The sequence below is a fragment of the Theropithecus gelada genome, chromosome 4, assembly GCF_003255815.1.
Source record: "Theropithecus gelada isolate Dixy chromosome 4, Tgel_1.0, whole genome shotgun sequence".
NCBI lineage: Eukaryota > Metazoa > Chordata > Mammalia > Primates > Cercopithecidae > Theropithecus > Theropithecus gelada.
The window spans coordinates 117,319,243-117,338,109 of NC_037671.1; the positions used below are offsets into that span (position 1 = coordinate 117,319,243).

General features: G+C 39.2%; 1 pseudogene; it reads left to right on the plus strand.

Moving 5' to 3' along the window:
- Positions 1 to 752: 752 nt before the first annotated feature.
- Positions 753 to 1,625, plus strand: LOC112623169 (annotated as a pseudogene).
- Positions 1,626 to 18,867: the final 17,242 nt, after the last annotated feature.

Here is an 18,867-nt window from a genome sequence, read left to right on the forward strand (position 1 = left end):
CGAACTCCTCTCAGATGCTTCCTCTCTTCTCTCATTCTCTGCCATGCTGCTCTGCTGCTCTGCCATACTTCTGCTCATGGAGCCTGGGGATTGGGATTTTTATAGGTATAGGATGGGGGTGTGGTGGGCCACGGTGGTCTTGGAAAAGGCAACATTTGGGGGCAAAAACAGGAATGCCTATTCCCATTTAAAGCCTCGGGTTTCCAGGCTTGAGGGTGGGGCCTTTGCTGGGGAACCGCCCTCTACTACCTAGTATTTCCTTGCCTCCTGTCCATATCCGTAGTACAAGTAAAGTGAGACCTTCCTGGGCAAACCCTGACATCTGGTCCCTGGGGTTAACTCTGGCTCCACTGAGCAGCACCAAAGAGCATGGAGATGCTCAGCATGTGGCGGCTGCAGAGAGCATCATCACGCTTTGTTGGCTCCTGGTTCTAGTGCCTAATTGTGTTCTAGATCTTGACAGGGCATAGCCAGTGGGGATTAAAACAGGACAGAAGATTGCCCTTCTTGCTATTTCCATTTTTTAAAAGGTTACATTCTCAGTATTCTAGTAGTCTAACCTATCATATCTCTAGGTGAATTTGAAAGTTAGATTGCAAAATTTCAATCTCACACATTTTTTTTCCATTTTAATTTTCATTTAGGCTGTGAAACCTAGCTTAAAATAAACTTACAGTAGTTTCTGTTTCTTATGGGAGACGACGTAGGCCTTAGATTATTTACTGTCTCTTTCTGAAGAATTTAACTCAAACATGGGTATCAGACCAAATCATACAATTTATATCAACAATGTGAATGACAAAATTAAAAAGGAAGAATTGAAGAGATCCGTATATGCCCTGTTTTCTTAGTTTGGTCATGTGGTGCACTTTGTGGCTTTAAGGACCATGAAGATGAGGGGCAGGCCTTTGTCATATTTAAGGAATTGGGCTCATCCACAAGTGCTTTGAGACAGTCACAAGGATTTCCATTTCATGGTAAACCAATGCGAATATATATGCAAAAACAGATTCGGATATAATATCTAAAATGTGCGGCACTTTTGCTGACAAAGAAAAGAAAAAGGGCAAAACTGTGGAATAGACTGCAACCACCACAAACAAAAGGCCTGGCTAGGGAACTCCAAATTCAGCTAATATCCAAGGAAATTCAACACCACATCCTCAGGTCCTCGATTATCCTCCAAACTATATTTTATTCCTTAATAACTTACCAGAAGAGACTAATGAGATGATGTTATCCATGCTGTTTAATCAGTTCCCTGGCTTCAAGGAAGTATGTCTAGTACCAGGGAGGCATGACATTGCTTTTGTTGAATTTGAAAATGATGGTCAGGCTGGAGCTGCCAGGGATGCTTTGCAGGGATTTAAGATCACAACATCCCATGCTATGAAGATCACCTATGCCAAGAAATAACATTTGGGATAGTCATCTTTAAAGGACTTGGTGTTATTTATAGTGTTTGTTTTGCTAACATTTGGTTGGGTCATTGTAATAGAGATTACGGGGAGTGAAAGTGAAATTTTTGTGAAGGACTTAAATTATCTAGTGTTTCCTTAGCCTTGGTGAACTATGAAATACGAAGGCCTTAATTTTGTACAATAAACTTTTATTTGTATTCTGTGAAAAATAAATAAATAAATAAACTTACAGCTACGTTTCATATGCATTCTTTGGGGATAATGCTATCAGATCAAGAATACCTTACAGGTGTAATTGCATGTATTCTCACTTGTCGCCCACAGTAAAGCCATGAGGTAGGTGGCACAGTTGAATCATTTTTGAACATAGAACATGCCACTTTGATTTAAAATCAAATTATGGCAGCTAGAGCTGAGCATGGTGGCTCATGCTTGTAATCCTAACATTTTGGGAGGCCGAGGTGGGAGGATCACCTGAGCCCAAGAGTTCAAGACCAGCCTGGGCGACATAGAGAGACCCTTGTATCTACAGAAAAATAAAAAATTATCTAGGCATGGTGGCACAGCTGTAGTCCTAGCTACTTGGGAGTTGGAGGTGGGAGGATGGCTTGAGCTCAGGAGGTTGAGGCTGCAGTAAGTTGTCATTGTGCCACTGAACTCCAGCCTGGACAACAGAACAAGATCTTATCTCAAAAAAAAGAAAAACAGAACAAAAACAAAAAACAAACAAAAACCAATAAATTGTGGCAACTAGGAAGAAAAAGGGTATGCAGAATCAATACCATTAAACATAGTCTCACTGATGACTTTTTTCCATACTTTCGGTTAAGTATAAACATATAGATACATCATTCTAAAACATACCATTTGTTAGATGTTTTTTGTTCTGAGTAATCATAGCAAACAGTTATGATTGCAACCAACAGCCATTTGCACCTGTGCCCGTGAGTCCCCCGTCCAAAGCCTTGCCAGCAGAGCCACCTGTATTTAATACTGAAAACACTAGCTTTCCCAGCTCCCCTTGCTGCCATCAGCATCTAGTTAAATCCTGGCGAATTAAACCAGAAAGAAAGTCTTCGCTGGAGCTTCTGGAAAAAAATCTTCCTCTTTAGTTAAAAGATCCATGCAAGGGAAAATTAGTGCCTCTTTCTTTTGGATACAGACTGAGCTGCAGCAGTTCTCTTGCAATGTCAAAGGGACAATCCTGAGGATAAATGACAACTCACTGAAGGTAGCCGAGCAGAAAGATGACAGTCACCTGGGTTATTTTCCACCGCATTAAGCCACTAAGCCAACATTGAAAATACCTACCTCGGGGCTTCTTGTTTTATGAAATAACTAACATCTTTATTTTTCAAACCACATTTAGCATGCTGTTACTTGCATCTAAAAGCATCCTTAATGATTCACCATATAAATGGTATTGCTGTAGTTCACTATCAGACTTAATTTCCTTTTTATAGGAACCTTTTTGTAATGCTTCTTTTAATCTCTTGAAATTAAATATCTAAGTGACAAAACTTACTTCTAAACATAATTTTGAAATTCAGTAGAATGTTCTTACTGGAATATAAATGAGAAATGTTAAAAAATAGTTTTAAAGAAGAATATACATTTCAATACGTAAGTGCTTCGGTACAACTACAGCAGAAGACATGATAAAGTAGTCAGAGCTTACATACCTATGTAGCATCACTGTGAATAAAATAGCTCTCACATGTAGCATGATACAGGTGTGCTTCGCTGGTGGCTCAAATCCCAACAGAGATGTAGACGTTAGTATGGAGATTATTCAAAAGGAGAACAGCTCTTGGTAAAGTTCCAGCCAAACAATCTACAGTCTCACATGGACTTATGTGGTAGCTGCATTTTTGGAAAACTCAGTGTACATTTAGAACTGTACCAAAATTACACTGGAACACAGAGTTAGGATCCAGAATCACAGATCTATAAATACGTTTTCACCTACATGAATATCTGATGGTACAATTGGGAGTCATGTGAGACTTTGGACAATTCTTGCAATGCAGAATTAGCCTAGACATTGCAACATGTCTGGTGTCTTACCCAATAAACACTGACAGTGGCCCCCTAATTATTGTGACAACCAAAACATGCCCCCATAGGTTTAGAAAGCATCCTCTGGGGACAGTTCTGCAACTGTCTCCCTCACCACAGAGGACAATGTCCTGAGGCAGGCACTCTTGGTTGTTTGCTTTGTGTAGATGTCAGAAGCACTCCTTATTTCTGACTCTGCAAGTCTTAGACATGCTTCCATGGGTGGGTAGGTGGAGGGAAACACAGAAGCAAACGGTGGATTGCTTAGGATTGGTGCTATTGCTGAATTTCAAGAGTCACTGGTTCATTGCTTTCTCAGTTTGTGTGCATTTTTTTCAAGAGATCCTCACTATGTGCAAGGAATGATGGTAGACAGAGAGCTGACTAAGATTTCCTTCCTGCCCTCAGGGAGGTAGAAGACTAAAATAGAAGCCGAGAAAAGTATCAAATTTTAAGATGGAGCAGGTGTTCTTAGCCTGAGATCCCAGGAATGTGCTTCAGGGCATCCTTTAAAACTCTTGAAATTACAGACAACAATGCATGTATATGTATGTGTGTGTGTGTCTATATATATATTTTTAATAAAGGGTGTATAGATTTAATCACATTCTCAAAGAACTCCAAGACACAATAAAGGTTACAGCGGATGCACAGGGCAGGCTGATACACAGGTGATAGCCTATTTGATGGATTTTTGGAAGTTGCCCTCTGCCCCAAATATCTCTTTTACTCATATTTCTTTCACTGAACTTCTATCAATAGAGATTCACTCCAATGCATGGATCTCCCCGAGACTGACGCTCCAACAACTTTCAAGAAATGTCTATTGAGCTTCTGCTGACAGGCACTGAACTAAGAACCGGGGATGCAGCAGTGAACAGAATGGAGCTTACAGCCTGGTGAAGGAGTTGGAGTGGGAGCAATATGCAAATACGGGGAGCATTGAGGGGCAACTTGACCCCAAGGCAGTGGAGAGGTTCTCAGGAAGAGATAAGCGATCCTGGGCTGTGCTCATGTAGCTTGAGTAACAGCTTCCTGTCTTGTGTGAACAGAGGGTCCCAGTTCATGAGGACACTGCCTTGGGCCTGAGGACACTGCCTTGGGCCTGTGGACGTGGGCCGGCTGCTGAGGCGGGAGGTGGAAAGCCTCTTCCAGTATTGGGCCTCAGCCGTGTCTCAGTTTTGCTTGGGTTGGCCTCTGGGGGAACAGGTGGGCCTTGCAGGATGACCCTGATAGCATTATCTGCATTTTGGTGTGTATTTAAGATTCCAGTTCACACGGGCTTCTAGTCGTATGTTGCAAGAGTGTTTGTAAAACAAACTGCAGACTCTCTGGGATTGAAGGATGAAGGGGGAGGAAGGTTTACAACCTGGAAACTATGTGCTGACTGTGGCCCTGTTGGGATGCAGTGTGGTTTCTATGGGGTTCCTTCTGGACCTCATACATTTCAGTTTCCCCTGGAACAAGGCCTTTGCTGAGAAGGAAAACATACATTTGCCATGAAAATGCAGAAGCGCTCCCTGGGTTGCTCCAAGCAGCTCTCTAAGCCGAGGCTTAACTTGTCCTGAGGCCATCTTGTCTTTGGAAACCCTAACCAAGCAAAACACAGATCTTTTTATGCCTTCCCTTTCTTTACACAGACATTGACTAGAAAGGAGCAGGAATAACTGCCAATTCAGTAGGCTCCTTGCTCTTTTGTGCGTTTTAAAGGCATTTGCTGTTTGGGATTTGGAAGAAAATCATGAGAACTGAGAAGCTCTGGCTGTCTTGGCGGGAAGCAGGCTCATTGTTTGCAGAGAGAGCTGGTTTCCATGGTTTTGGACTACAGACAGCTGCGTGTTTTTTTTTTTTTTTTTTCTTTTAAAGAGTAGTTTCTACTTGCAATTGGATCTAATAAATAGTCAAGGTAGCCAGTCTCCCAACAGCAAAAGGTCTTTGAGTTATTTGGAAACACCCTAGTATGTTATCATTTATGACCAACTGTACCTGGTTTTTAGTTATTAAAAGTCATGCATTCTCTCAGGATAAGGCCTGTTTGGCCCAAATTCTGCTGTATCAAGGGCAGCCAATTATATTTCAGGCTTAAGGTTCTAGTCTTAAAAGTAAACACATTCCTCTCTTTTAAATGACAGGAGACTTGGGATGGTCTGGGATAGGAACGCAGGGTGGGGAACTGCAGTCCTGCAGGCCTGAGAGGCAAGTGCTGGAGCTGAAGCCATGGGAGACGCATGGCTTCCCCTCCTCCCCTAAGCCCACCAGCACAGCAACCATATGGCGCAATGTAGGGAAATCAACACGTGAAAAGTGGCCATTTTACTTCTATCACTAAAGTAGGACACAGGACAAACTTTTGCTTTTTTTTTTTCATGACCTATAAGGAAGAACAAATTAAGCTAAAATGAAAATAGCATTTTTCAGCCAGGCAGAGTGGCTCAACCTATAATTTCAGCACTTTGGGAGGCCGAGGCAGGCGGATCACTTGAGGTCAGGAGTTCAAGACCAGCCTGTGGTGACACCCCATCTCTATTAAAAATGTATCTCATGCCGAGGCACAAGAATTGCTTGAACCTGGGAGGTGGAGGCTGCAGTGAGCTGAGATGGTGCCACTGCACTCTAGCCTGGGTGACAGAGCGAGACTTCATCTCAAAAAAAAAAGGAAAAGAAATAACTTTTTTTTTTTTTTTAAATTGGGACACTGGCTTGGAATTTAGAAGGATCAGGTAATGAATTTAACAATTTCCACTGTTAGTAGCAATATTAAAGCAATTATAGGGTCCCTTGTATCTTGAGCAGCAGGCTTGGCGTAGTGAATGGAGCAGTGCAAAAGTCTAGGTCTCACCATATGCCAACATTACCTGTGGCCCTTACAACCCTTTAGCAGAAACCTATACTCTTTCTAAACAGGGGTGAACTGTGTGCTTATGCTTAAAACAGCTAATGTTGCCACCAAAAATCTTTTGTCAGACGTTATGTTCTTTTCTCCCTTTCCTGAACTTACGGCTGGTATTCTAGCTTACTTTTTATTTTGTTGGCTTTATCGTCATTGGTCTTTTTGTTGCTGTTAGATTTTCTTCTGTCTAGATCTTACTTTCCAACTGGATTTTTAGTCCTTTGGGATCAGAGACTACCAGATCATTAAATTTTCTAATGTGTTCTGTTTCCTCACCTAAGATGGATTTCTGAGTCTGGCACAGAAAACCAACTGGGAATACGTCAGACTTTCCTTCCAATGACACTTTCATCAAAGAGAACGAGAGATAACCCCTTCCCCATCTTCTTTAAGCATCATGGTTGCTGTGGGTTAGCAGTTTCTGAGGCTCACTTATACACACATTTACCACCAAATGTATAAACTGCAGAATGGGATCTATTGGAGAGCCTGGGTGGAATTAGATTAGTGGTGACCTAGAGTGGGATTGGAGAAGCTATGGAGGGGCTGGTGCTTTAGTCAGTGCTGTAAGCACTGCAACAACCTGTTTTTTTTGTTTGTTTGTTTGTTTTGTTTGGTTTGGTTTTTTGTTTTTTGGGTTTTTTTTGCAGCCACTGCGTATCCTTTTGGCAAGAACAAGATTTCTCCCCTAAGTGAGTTACATTTTCTCATTCTCAGTGGAAGATACATTTGGCACAGGAACCATTATTTCTCCTCCTTGGGGACCAATCTGAAAGTAAAAATACTAATCATCTTCATAATCATAGACATTTCTCTTCATGTAACAGAGCACCAAACCCTTCATGGCTGGGTAGATATGTTCAAATTAATTTGACTCACCCTCAAAAGAGAATTCCTAGGAGAAGAAGAAACTCAAAGATGTGCCCTCCAGGGTGAGGGTCCCAAAGACCTTTGACCCAAACCCATTCTTGCCTCCCCTGCAAACTCTTTAGCTTGGTTGAAAGATGTGGACCAGACGCAGGAAGATTGTCCTTAACCCAATTCAATCTTATAAAATGATACATAAGTCACTTTCTCAAGTACACTTTCAGGTAATCAATACTATTTTTAAAAAAGAGCTCATTGCAAGCTCAGTGATAACATGTTAAAATTAGTACATTTAATGTTGCTTTCCATTTATCAGAAATTTGAGTCACTGCTATGGTGAAATAAAAAGTGTCTACCTGTAGTCTATTGATGTGTGTAAGAGAAGATGACAGATGGGAAGGTAGATAAGAGTGAAGAGGAGAGTGGATGACAGGATAGAAGAGACGGGAACAGGATGGGACCGGGGAGAAATGGCGAGTAGACACACGCATGTATGGGACTGGTAAAAAAGCAGCCCCCACAGCATGCCTGGAAGTGAGAATTGATTTTAGTCACCTCCGTTTTTCTAATATTCAATGTCTTCTGCAATTAAGAATGTTAAATTAGAAGGAATACTGGTGCATGATGTTTGGTGTGTGGAATTTGGAATCAGAAGACCTTGATTTGAATCCCAGCTCTGCTTTCTTCTTAGCAATGCGAGTTCAGGTAATTTACTTCATTTCTTGCATCTGAGTGGCCACATGTGTGAAATACAGATAATACCCCCTCAGAATTCCTGTAAGGACTCAACTATTAGGTTGATGCAGAAGTAATTGCCATTTTTGAGATGATTTTTAATGGCAAGACCACAATTACTTTTGCATCAACCTAACAGCATGTGTACCTCGTAACCATCATAGAATGCTAGTTATTATCATATCCAGAGTTCTCTTAAAAGAGTCTTGTTGCTTTGTAAGAATTTACCCTCCTTGAAGACAATGGACGTAAAATAGGTACTCTTCATTGTGTATTTCACTATACAGAGAAACTTTAATATCTTGAAAGAACCTGAATAACCAAAGATGTAATCATATTTTGAAAAATGTTAACATGTATTTCTGTAAAATGTGAAAAAAGTATTCATTTAATACATATTTTTATTTTAAAAAGTTTTTAAAATTGTATATAGTTGGGGGGTACAAGTGCAGGTTTCTTCCATGCATACATTGCATAAGGTAAAGTCTAGGCTTTTAGTGTGCCGGTCACCAAAACGGTGAATATTTTACCCAATAGGTAAGTTTTCAACCCTCACCCTCTCACCCCTTCCCACCTTTTGTCATCTCCAACATCTATTATTCCACTCTGTGTGTCCATGTGTATCCATTGTTCAGCTCCCACTTCTAAGTGAGAATATGTGATGTTTGACTTTCTGTTTCTGAGTTATTTCACTTAGGATAATGGCCTCCAGTTCCATCCATGGATATTTCATCCATGTTGCTGCAAAAGACATGACTTCATTCTTTTTTATGGCTAAGTAGTATTCACACACACCATAGAATACTACTCAGTCATAAAAAAGAATGAAGTTTTATATATATATTTTTTGGATATATATGTGTATGTGTATATATATGTGAATATGTATATATTTATGAGATCTTCATCCAGTCCACCACTGATGGAGTTAGGTTGATTCTGTATCTTTGCTGTTGTGAATAGTGCTGCAATAAACACATAAGTGCGGGTATCTTTTTTTTTTTTTTTTGAGACAGTCTTGCTCTGTCACCTAGGCTGGAGTGCAGTGGTGCAATCTCGGCTCACGGCAACCTCTGCCTCCCAAGTTCTATCGATTCCTCTGCCTCAGTCTCCCGAGTAGCTGGGATTACATGCATCCACCACCATGACTGGCTAATTTTTTTGTATTCTTAGTAGAGGCAGGGTTTCACCATGTTGGCCAGGCTGGGCTTGAACTCCTGACCTCAGGGATCCACCCGCCTCAGCCTCCCAAAGTGCTGGAATTACAGATGTGAGCCACTGTGCCCAGTTAGTATCTCTTTGATATAATAATATTTTTCCATTTCAGTAAATACCTAGTAGTGGGATTGTGGATTGAATAATAGTTCTATTTTTAGTTCTTTGAGAAAGTTTCATATTGTTTTCCATGGTGGTTGTTCTAATTTACATTCCCATCAACAGTGTATAAGTGTTTCCTTTTCTCCACATTCTCACCCACATCTACTGTTTTTAGCAGTTTTAATAATAATAATAGTCATATTGACTGGTGCAAGGTGGTATCTGATTGTGGTTTTAATTTGTATTTCTCTGATGATTAGTGATGGTGAGCATAGTTTAATATGTTTATTGGCCACTTTATGTCTTTTTTTTGTTTTGAGACAAAGTCTCACCCTGTTGCCCAGACTGGATGCAGTTGGGCGATCTCAGCTCACCACAACGTACACCTCCCAGGTTCAAGCAATTCTCCTGCCTCAGTCTCTCTAGTAGTTGGTACTACAAATTCGCATCACCATGCCCGGCTAATTTTTGTATTTTTAGTACAGACGGGGTTTCACTATGTTGGCCAGGCTGGTCTCAAACTCCCGACCTTGTAACCTGCCCACCTCAGCCTCCCAAAGAGCTGGGATTACAAGTATGAGCCACTGAGCCTGGTCTCACTTTATGTCTTCTTTTGAGGAAAATCTATTCATGCCCTATGTCCACTTTTTCATGAGGTTATTTGCTTTTTTCTTGTTGAGTTGTTTGAGTTCCTTGTAGATTCTGGATATTAGCCCTTTGTTGGATGCATAGTTTGCAAATACTTTTCCCATTCTGTAGGTTGTCTGTTTACTCTGTTGATTGTTTCTTTTGCTGTGCAGGAGGTTTTTAGTTTAATTCATTAAAGTCCCATTTGTCTACTTTTGTTTTTATTGTGTTTGCTTTTCAGGACTTGGTATAAATTCTTTATCTAGACCAAGGCCCAGAAGAATTTTTCCTAGGTTTTCTTACTTTTAAGAAAACTAGGGTTGTTATAGTATCAGGTCTTATGTTTAGGTTGCTCATCTATCTTGTGTTAATTTTCATATATGGTGAGAGGTATGGATCCAGTTTCATTCTTTTGCATATGACTATCCAATTTTGCTGGCACCATTTATCAAATAGAATTTCAGTTCCCCAGTGTATATTTTTGTTGACTTTGTCAAAGATCACTTGGTTGTAGGGAAGTGGATTTATTTCTGGGTTCTCTGTTCTGTTCCATTGATATATGTGTTTATTTTTATAACAGTACTACACTATTTTGGTTACTATAGCCCTTGTAGTATAACTTGAAGTCAGGTAATGTGATGCCTCCAGCTTTGTTCTTTGTGCTTAGGATTACTTTCATTATTTGGGCTCTTTTCTGGTTCCATGTGAATTTTAGGATCTTTTTTCTAATTCTGTGAAAAATGACATTGGTAATTTGATAGGAATTGCATTGAATCTGTAGATTGCTTTGGGTATTATGGTCATTTTAACAATATTGATTCTTCTTGTTCATGAGCATGGGATGTGATATGATTTGGCTGACAAAATCTCATCTCAAATTCTAATCCCCATAATCTCCACGTCAAGGGAGAAACCAGGTGTGGGTGATTGAGTCATGGGAGTGGTCTCCCCCATGCTGTTCTCATGATAGTGAGTGAGTTCTCATGAGATCTAATAGTTTTATAAGGAGCTCTTCCCCCTTTGCTGGGTACTTCTCCTTCCTGCCACCTTGTGAAGAAGGTGCCTTTCTTCCCCTTTGCCTTCCATCATGATTGTAAATTTCCTGAGGCCCCACCCCAGCCATGCTGAACTGTGACTCAATTAAACCCGTTTCTTTTATAAAATTACCCAGACTTAGGCAGTTCCTTATAGCAGTGTGAAAATGAACTAATACAGGATGTTTTTCAATTTGTTTGTGGCATCTATGATTTCTTTCATCAGCGTTTTGTCATTCTCCTTATAAAGACCGTTATTCTCCTTGGTTAAACATATTCCTAGGTATTTTATTTTTCTTATAGCTATCGTAAACGGGATTGCTTGCTAGATCATGACTGTTGTATAGAAATGTGTCTGATTGGCCAGGCACGGTGGCTCATGCCTGTAATCCCAGCACTTTGGGAGGCTGAGGTGGGCTGATCACGAGGTCAGGAGATGGAGACCATCCTGGCTAACACGGTGAAACCCTGTCTCTACTAAAAATACAAAAAATCAGCCAGGCGTGCTGGTAGGTACCTGTAGTTCCAGCTACTCAGGAGGCTGAGGCAGGAGAATGGCATGAATCTGGGAGGCGGAGCTTGCAGTGAGCCGAGATCGTGCCGCTGCACTCCAGCCTGGGTGACAGAGCAAGACTCCATCTCAAAAAAAAAAAAAAAGAAAAGAAATGTGTTTGATTTCTGTATATTAATTTTGTATCCTAAAACTTCACTAAATTCATTTATCAAATCTAAGAATTTTTTGGGTAGAGTCTTTAGGGTTTTCTAGACATAAGATTAATCATCAGCAAAAAGGGATAATTTGAATTCTTCTTTTCTGATTTTGATGCCTTATATATTTTTTCTTTTGCCTGATTGCACTGGTGAGGACTTCCAGTGCTATGTTGAATAAGAATGATGAAAGTGGACATCCTTGTCTTGTTCCGGTTCTTATAGGGAATGCTTTCAACCTTTCCCCATTAAACATGATGTTGGCTGTGGGTTTGTTGTATGTGGCCTTTATTATGTTGGGGTAAATTCTTTCCAGGCCTAGGTTCTTTTCATCTTTCTTGAAGATTTTTATCACTAAGGCATGCTGAATTTTATTGACTGCTTTTTCTGCATCTATTGAGATAATTATATGGTTTTTGCCCTTAATTCTGTTTATTCGATGTATCACATTTATTGATTTTCATATGTCAAAACATCCTTACATCCCCGGGATACAACTTATCTGATTATAGTGTATTAACTTTTTGATGCACTGTAGGATTTGATTTGCTAGTATTTTGTTGAAGATGTTTTCATTTATGTTCATCAGGGATATTGATCTGTAGTTTTATTTTTGTGTTGTGCCATTGTGTGGTTTTGGTATCAGGTTGATACTGGCCTTGTAGAATGAGTTAGGGAGAATACCTTACTCCTTAAATTTTTTTGAATAATCTCAGGAGGATTGGTATTAGTTCTTCTTTGTATGTTTGGTACAATTTGGCTGTGAATCCATCTGGTCCTGGGCTTTTTTTGTTGGAAGATTTTTTACATTACTGCTTCAATTTCACTCCTTATTATTGCTTCATCCAGAAGTCCTATTTCTTCCTGGTTCAATCTCAGGAGGTTGGTGTGTTTCCAGGAATTTGTCCATTTCCTCAAGATTTTCTAGTTTGTGAGTATATAATTGTTCATACAGTAATAACAACAGTCTCTGTTGAGGCCATTATTTGTTTTTCTTTTTGTATTTCTGTGGTATCAATTGTAATGTCTCCTTTTCCATTTCTGATTGTGTTTATTTTGATCTTCTCTCCTTTTTCTTGGTTATTCTAGCTAGCGGGCTATCAATTTTGTTTATCTTTTTGAAGAACCAACTTTTAATTTCGTTGATCTTTTATATTATTTTGATCTCTATTTCATTTAGTCCTGCTCTGATCTTTGTTATGTCTTTTCTTCTGCTAACTTTGGCTTTGTTTTGTTCTTGTTTTTCTATTTCTTTGAGGTGCAACATTGGGTTGTTATTTGTTATTTTTACTTTTTTTTCAAAGTATTTTTAAATTTTAATATTTGTGGGTACATAGTGGTTATATATATTTATGGGTTACATGAGATGTTTTGATATAGGAATGTAATGAATAATAAATTATGTAAAATGGGAGTATCCATCCCTTTAAGTATTTATCCTTTGTGTTACAAACAATCCAGTTATGCTCTTTTAGTTATTTTAAAATGTACAATTAAATTATTATTGACTATAATCACCCTGCTATTCTACTTCTTGATGTAGGCATTTCATACCACAAATTTAACTCTTAGCATTTCTTTTGCTGTATCTCACAGGTTTTGGAATGTTTTATTTTCATTTTCATTCATTTCAAAAAAATCTTAATTTCTGTCTTAATTTTTTCATTGATACAGTGCGTTTTCTGGAGCATGAATTTTAATGTCCACATGTTTGTATGAGAAAGCTCTAAAGTACCTCTTGGTGTTGATTTCTAGCTTTATTCCACTGTGATGCAAAAAGATACTTGATGGAATTTTGATTTTTAAAAACTTGTTCAGAATTGTTTTGTGGCCTAACTTGTGGTCTGTCTTGGAGAATGTTTCATGTGCTGATGAAAAGAATGTGTATTCTGTAGTTTTGGGGTAAAATGTTTAATAAACGTCTGTTAAGTTCATTTGGTCTGAAATCCAATTTACCCAATATTTTTTCTTAATTTTCTGTCTTGACAGTCTGTCTAGTGCTGTGAGTTGGGTGTTAAAGTGCTCCCCTCTTATTTGTATTGCTCTATTTCTTTCTTTAGGTCTAGTAACATTTATTTTATGAATTAAAGTGCTGCAATGTTGAGTGCTTATATATTTAGAATTGTTATATTCTCCTGTTGAAGGATCCCTTTATCATTACATAATGACCTCTTTGTCTTTTTCTAAATTGCTTCTTTATTTAAAGTCTGTTTTATCTGTTATTCATATAGCTATCCATTATTTTTGGTTTCTTCTTGTGAGGAATATTTTTCCATCCCTTTTAGTTTATATGTGTCTTTATGAGTGAAGTGAGTTTCTTGTAGGCAGCATATACTTGGATCATGACGTTTTTTTCCCTTCTGCCAATCAGTATCTTTTAAGTGAAACATTTAATCTATTTATAGTCAAGGTTAACATTGCTACATGAGGTTAACATTGCTTTGATCCTGTCATATTGTTAATTGTTTTCTAGTTGTTTTAAAAACTCATTTCTCTCTTTCTCTCTGTCTGTCCTTATGGTTGGATGAGATTCTGTCATGTTGTCATTTGATTCCTTTCCTTTCCTCCTTCGTGTGATTGTTTTATAAGAACAGTGCATTTTACAGTTCCATGTGTTTTGCGATGATGAATATTGACCTTTTGTTTCTATATTTCAGATCCCTTTGGACATTTCCTGTAGAATGGGTCTAGTGGTGACAAATTCCCTCAATGTTTGCTTGTCTAGGAAAGCCTATATGTTTCCTTCATTTATGAAGCTTATTCTGGCAGGATATAAAATTCTTGGCTGACAGTTATTTATTTTATTTTATTTTTTCATTTCAGTACCTTGAAAATGCAACCTCATTCTCTTCTGGCCTGAAAGGTTTCTGCTGAAAAGTCCACTGTTAGCCTGATGGTGTTTCCTTCATAGGAGACTAGACATTTTTCTCTTGCTAATTTTAAAATTATTTCTTTCACTTTGACTTTAGACATTCTAAATACACTATGCAATGATGAAGTCCTCTATGCAGTGTATTTACCTGGAGATCATTGGACTTCCTGGATCTGGATGTCTAAATGGCTTGATAGACTTGGGAAGTTTTCATCAATTATTTTCTTAAATAGGTTTTCTAAACTTTTTGATGTCTCTTCCTCCTTGGAAATAGTGATAATTCTTAAGTTTGCTTGTTTAATGTAGTACCAGACATCTTGAAGACTTTGTTCATTTTAAAATTCTTTTTTCCTTATTTTTGTCTCACTGGATTATTTCAAAAGACTCAACCTCAAGTTTTGAGATTCTGTGTTCTACTTGGTGTAATCTATTATTGAATCTTTTGAATGTATTTTGCATTTTCTTCAATAAATGTTTTAGCTCCAGAATTTCTGCCTTTTAAAAAGATACCTATCTTCTTGGTAAATTTCTCATTTGTATCCTGAGTTGACTTCCTAGTTTCTTTGTATTGGTTTTCAGATTGGTTTTCTTGCATCTCATTGAGCTTCTTTAAAATCAATATTTTGAATTCTTTATCTGGCATTTTGGGGAATTCTTTTTGATTGAGATCTGTTGCTGGGCAATTCTTATTATCCTTTAATGGTGTCATATTTCCCTGTTTTTCATGTTTCCTGTGTCTTTCTGTTGATATCTGCTCATCTAGTATAGCAGTTGCTTGTTTCATTGTTTTTTGAAATTGCTTTTGTGGGGGAAAATTTTTTCCTAGGAATGTATGTATGTTGATTGAGTAAACTACTTTGACTTTGATTTTGGTTGCCTGTGGTACTGTGATCTTTGTGTGACTTCCTTGGCAATATACAGTATCAGTGGTATCTGTGATTTCCTTTGTGACTTAGGGTACATTTATTAGTTGAGGTTGTGGTGAAGTTTTGCTGGGGACTTAGACACCAACTAAGCCAGTCTTCAGGCCCAAGTGGTAGCAGCAATGGAATGAATGTGCCTGTTTTTAGGCACTGGCTTTGGTGTTAGTGGACTCTGGAGCACTGATTCTTGGGGCTCCAGGTGGCTTGCTTAGAAGCTAGTAGTAGGAGTAGTGAGCTAGGTGTGTGGGTGGGTTCTCAGGCCCCTGGAAAGCTGGTGTCATGTGGGTGATGGCAGTAGCAGTGGTGGAGCAACCCACTGGGACCCAAGCAGTTCAAGTAGGTATTGCTAGAAGCTGAAATGGGTTGGGTGAGCCAGTCCTCCACCCCACAGATGCCTGTAGAAGGGTAGTGGGTATTGTCCTAAGTGTGCTTAAGGGAGCTTGGTCTCCCCTGTCCCTTCCCTGGCTGGGTGGCAGCTGCAGCCACATCACCTCAACTTGGTCTGAGGGTGGGGCATAGCCCAGGTTTAAACTCTAAAAATGGTGCTAGCTGTGGGCTTGTGACAAGAGAATATGAGGGGCCGCTAAGGCAAGCAGTGTGTGCAAGAAGCTCTGGGGAGTATAGCCTACTCAAGTCTGAGTTTCATAGCAGCCCATAGCAGACTGGTGGATATTGTTTTAGGTATGCATAGGGGAACCTGGTTTTCCTGCCCCTCCTTGGCCAGGTGGTGGCTGCAGCCACATAAACCCAAGCTCAGTCCAAAAGTTTCAAGCCTAGCATTAGTGCCTCAAAATAGTGTCTTGGGCTTGGGACTAGGGAGGATGGTATCTATCCCAGGCAAGCAGCATAGGCCAGAAGCTGTGGGGAGTGCAATCTACTCACATCTCAGTTTCATAGTAGCCCATTGCAGGGCAGTGAGTGTTGTCCTGGATGTGCATAAAATAACCTGGTTTCTCTGTCTCTCCTTGGCTGGGCAGTAGCTGCCACCATGTCAGCCTGAACTCAAACCAAGGGTAGCACATAGCACAGTGTTAAATTCTCAAAATGGCACCTTTGGCTTACCAGAAGGAGTAGGGCCTCAAGGGCAAGAAGCTGTGGGAGGTAATACACATTTTTGGAATGTCTCCAAATGTAAAGTTCTGAGTAGCCACTGGTAGGTGAATGAAGGAATAAGCCCTGCAAAGGTTCACGGGGTAGCTGGGGGAACCAGACATGAATGCAAACTCTGAGGGCAGTATTAATAGAACTGAGTAAATAGCTATTTGAATTAATAGACAATTAACTAGAATGCTTTTATCCACAATAACTTTGGATCAATGGGGATTCATTATCCGTAACCCCCAGGCTCTTCACTCTGAACATGGACAAAGGTACCTGGATCATTGAGATCCTCAGTTAAACAGCACATAGCTGAGTATACAGTCACCAGAAATTCTAAGATCTTACTTGAATGGTCATTGTATTGACTTAGTTCTTACAATCTCAATGATTGATGCTTCTTTAATAACTGAGAGTCTGGCTTGTGTGCCCCTTCTCTTTTTTTCCATGACACCCTTTGGCCAAAGAGAGTTGACACAGCAGTGAAGGGAAGGACAGGAGAAACAGTGTCCCTGGAGGGTCCTTAAGACTGGTCATTTTATGCTTCTTTAACAGTTGAATGTGTGATGAGAACTTCCCCTTTCTGAAGGTGCAGGCTGCTGGGAAAGAATGTGTGTGTAGGGGTAATGGTGGGGGAGATGTGTGGGGAGATAAAACTGGAGCACACTGCTTTCTGATTTATGCATGGAGGGAAAACCACACAGATCTATTCCATCATGCTTTAAGTCTCCTTAACACTGGAAAGCACTATCTCTACTCAGGGCATCAGCCACTCTGACCTTGAATGTTTTCTATACATAGTATACACATCAATAGACAGCTGGTGTCCACCATTGTTAACTACACCGGACCTGTCTGGGAACAATAATAAACCTTTATCATCCCATGCAGCATTTCCAAACATATGGTCATTGATGCTTGCTCCAAACTTGTTCAATAAATTTTAGAATAAATTATTTTTTTCCTATGTTGGCTTAGAATTCAAATAATTTCCGTTGCAGTGTGATCTCAACCTCAGTGCCAGAAGCTTTCCTATGCAGCCTCCTTTTCTTTATACAGTGACTGTAATTTTCAATGTATGAATTTGTTTGATTCCTGTGATCCCAATTATTCCTCAGCTTATGGAGGTGTATCTAACCTGGTATCTGTAGAGTTAATGTTCAACTTCCTTTAAAATCTCTTAGCAACTAGTATGATAGATGAAGCCCAACAAAACACTTAGGTTCTTGCTTAAGGATGTCTATCTATCTAAAATGTTATTTAAAAATTATAAAAATTATATACTTCACACATGCACACACACACACAAAATGCTTGTCCACTGAGTAACTGAGTGGATTTAGCTGTTACTCAAAGGGGAGAAATATGTAACTTCAGGTCATTTTTCAGGCTAAGAATTAGACTTCCTGAGTTCTGGGTAGTGTTAGGGTTTGTTTCAGATTCCTTGAATCAGAGCCCTGAGACTGCACACCGGCCCCACAGCAGTTACATTACTGGAATCTTGATCTCCTTCCAAGAACGCTCAAAAATTACATGAAAGGGTTGAGTGAGCTGACCTGAAAAAAATTAGATGAAAGAAATAGTGTTTTTCATCTTTAGTATGTTGCTGTTTAATGATCAAGGATATCTAGATTTCTAGTCATCAAATGCTCAGTGACCTTCAGAAGTGTGCTTTCCTCCCCCTAGTAGACAGTAATACTGTAGTTGCTGAAGTCAGAATACACAGGTATTTACTTGCCATGTAATCAGCATAATTGCAGAAGATTGTTCTGTGTATAACTTGGAAAGTATTTTTTAACCTCTGGAAACTCTGCTATCTTAATTACTGATTTTCTGTTTCACTTACCACTTCCCTCTACACATAAATCTGTGATGATGTTTTTAACAAGTAAGATCCACTAAAATTCTAGATGATTTGCAGGCATCCCAATTTCAGTTAATCTTTTCTTTCACAGACTAGTTTAGGTTATTACCCCAGTAGCTAAACATACTATATTTATCTTTAGTTAAAAAGAAATTCTAACAAAACCACTTATTACTGATTAGTTGGGTTCTCCATTGCTTACCAAGCTATAATGCTGTTGAAAGACAACTTTTAACTCCTGCATGGGTGTGTCACACTTCAAGTTCTTGAAAAACTCTATAGGCACTTTCTTCCCTTTTTTCCTTTCTTATTTAATTAAATTATTTGTGTAGTGTGTCAGGTTTAGCTGCTGGAGGTTTTATGGGAAGTGTCACTTGCAGGCTGTAATGTGCTGTAGGTTAAAGCTTAGTCATTCTTTTCAGAATTAGCGAATTTAGCATTCCTTTCTTTGGA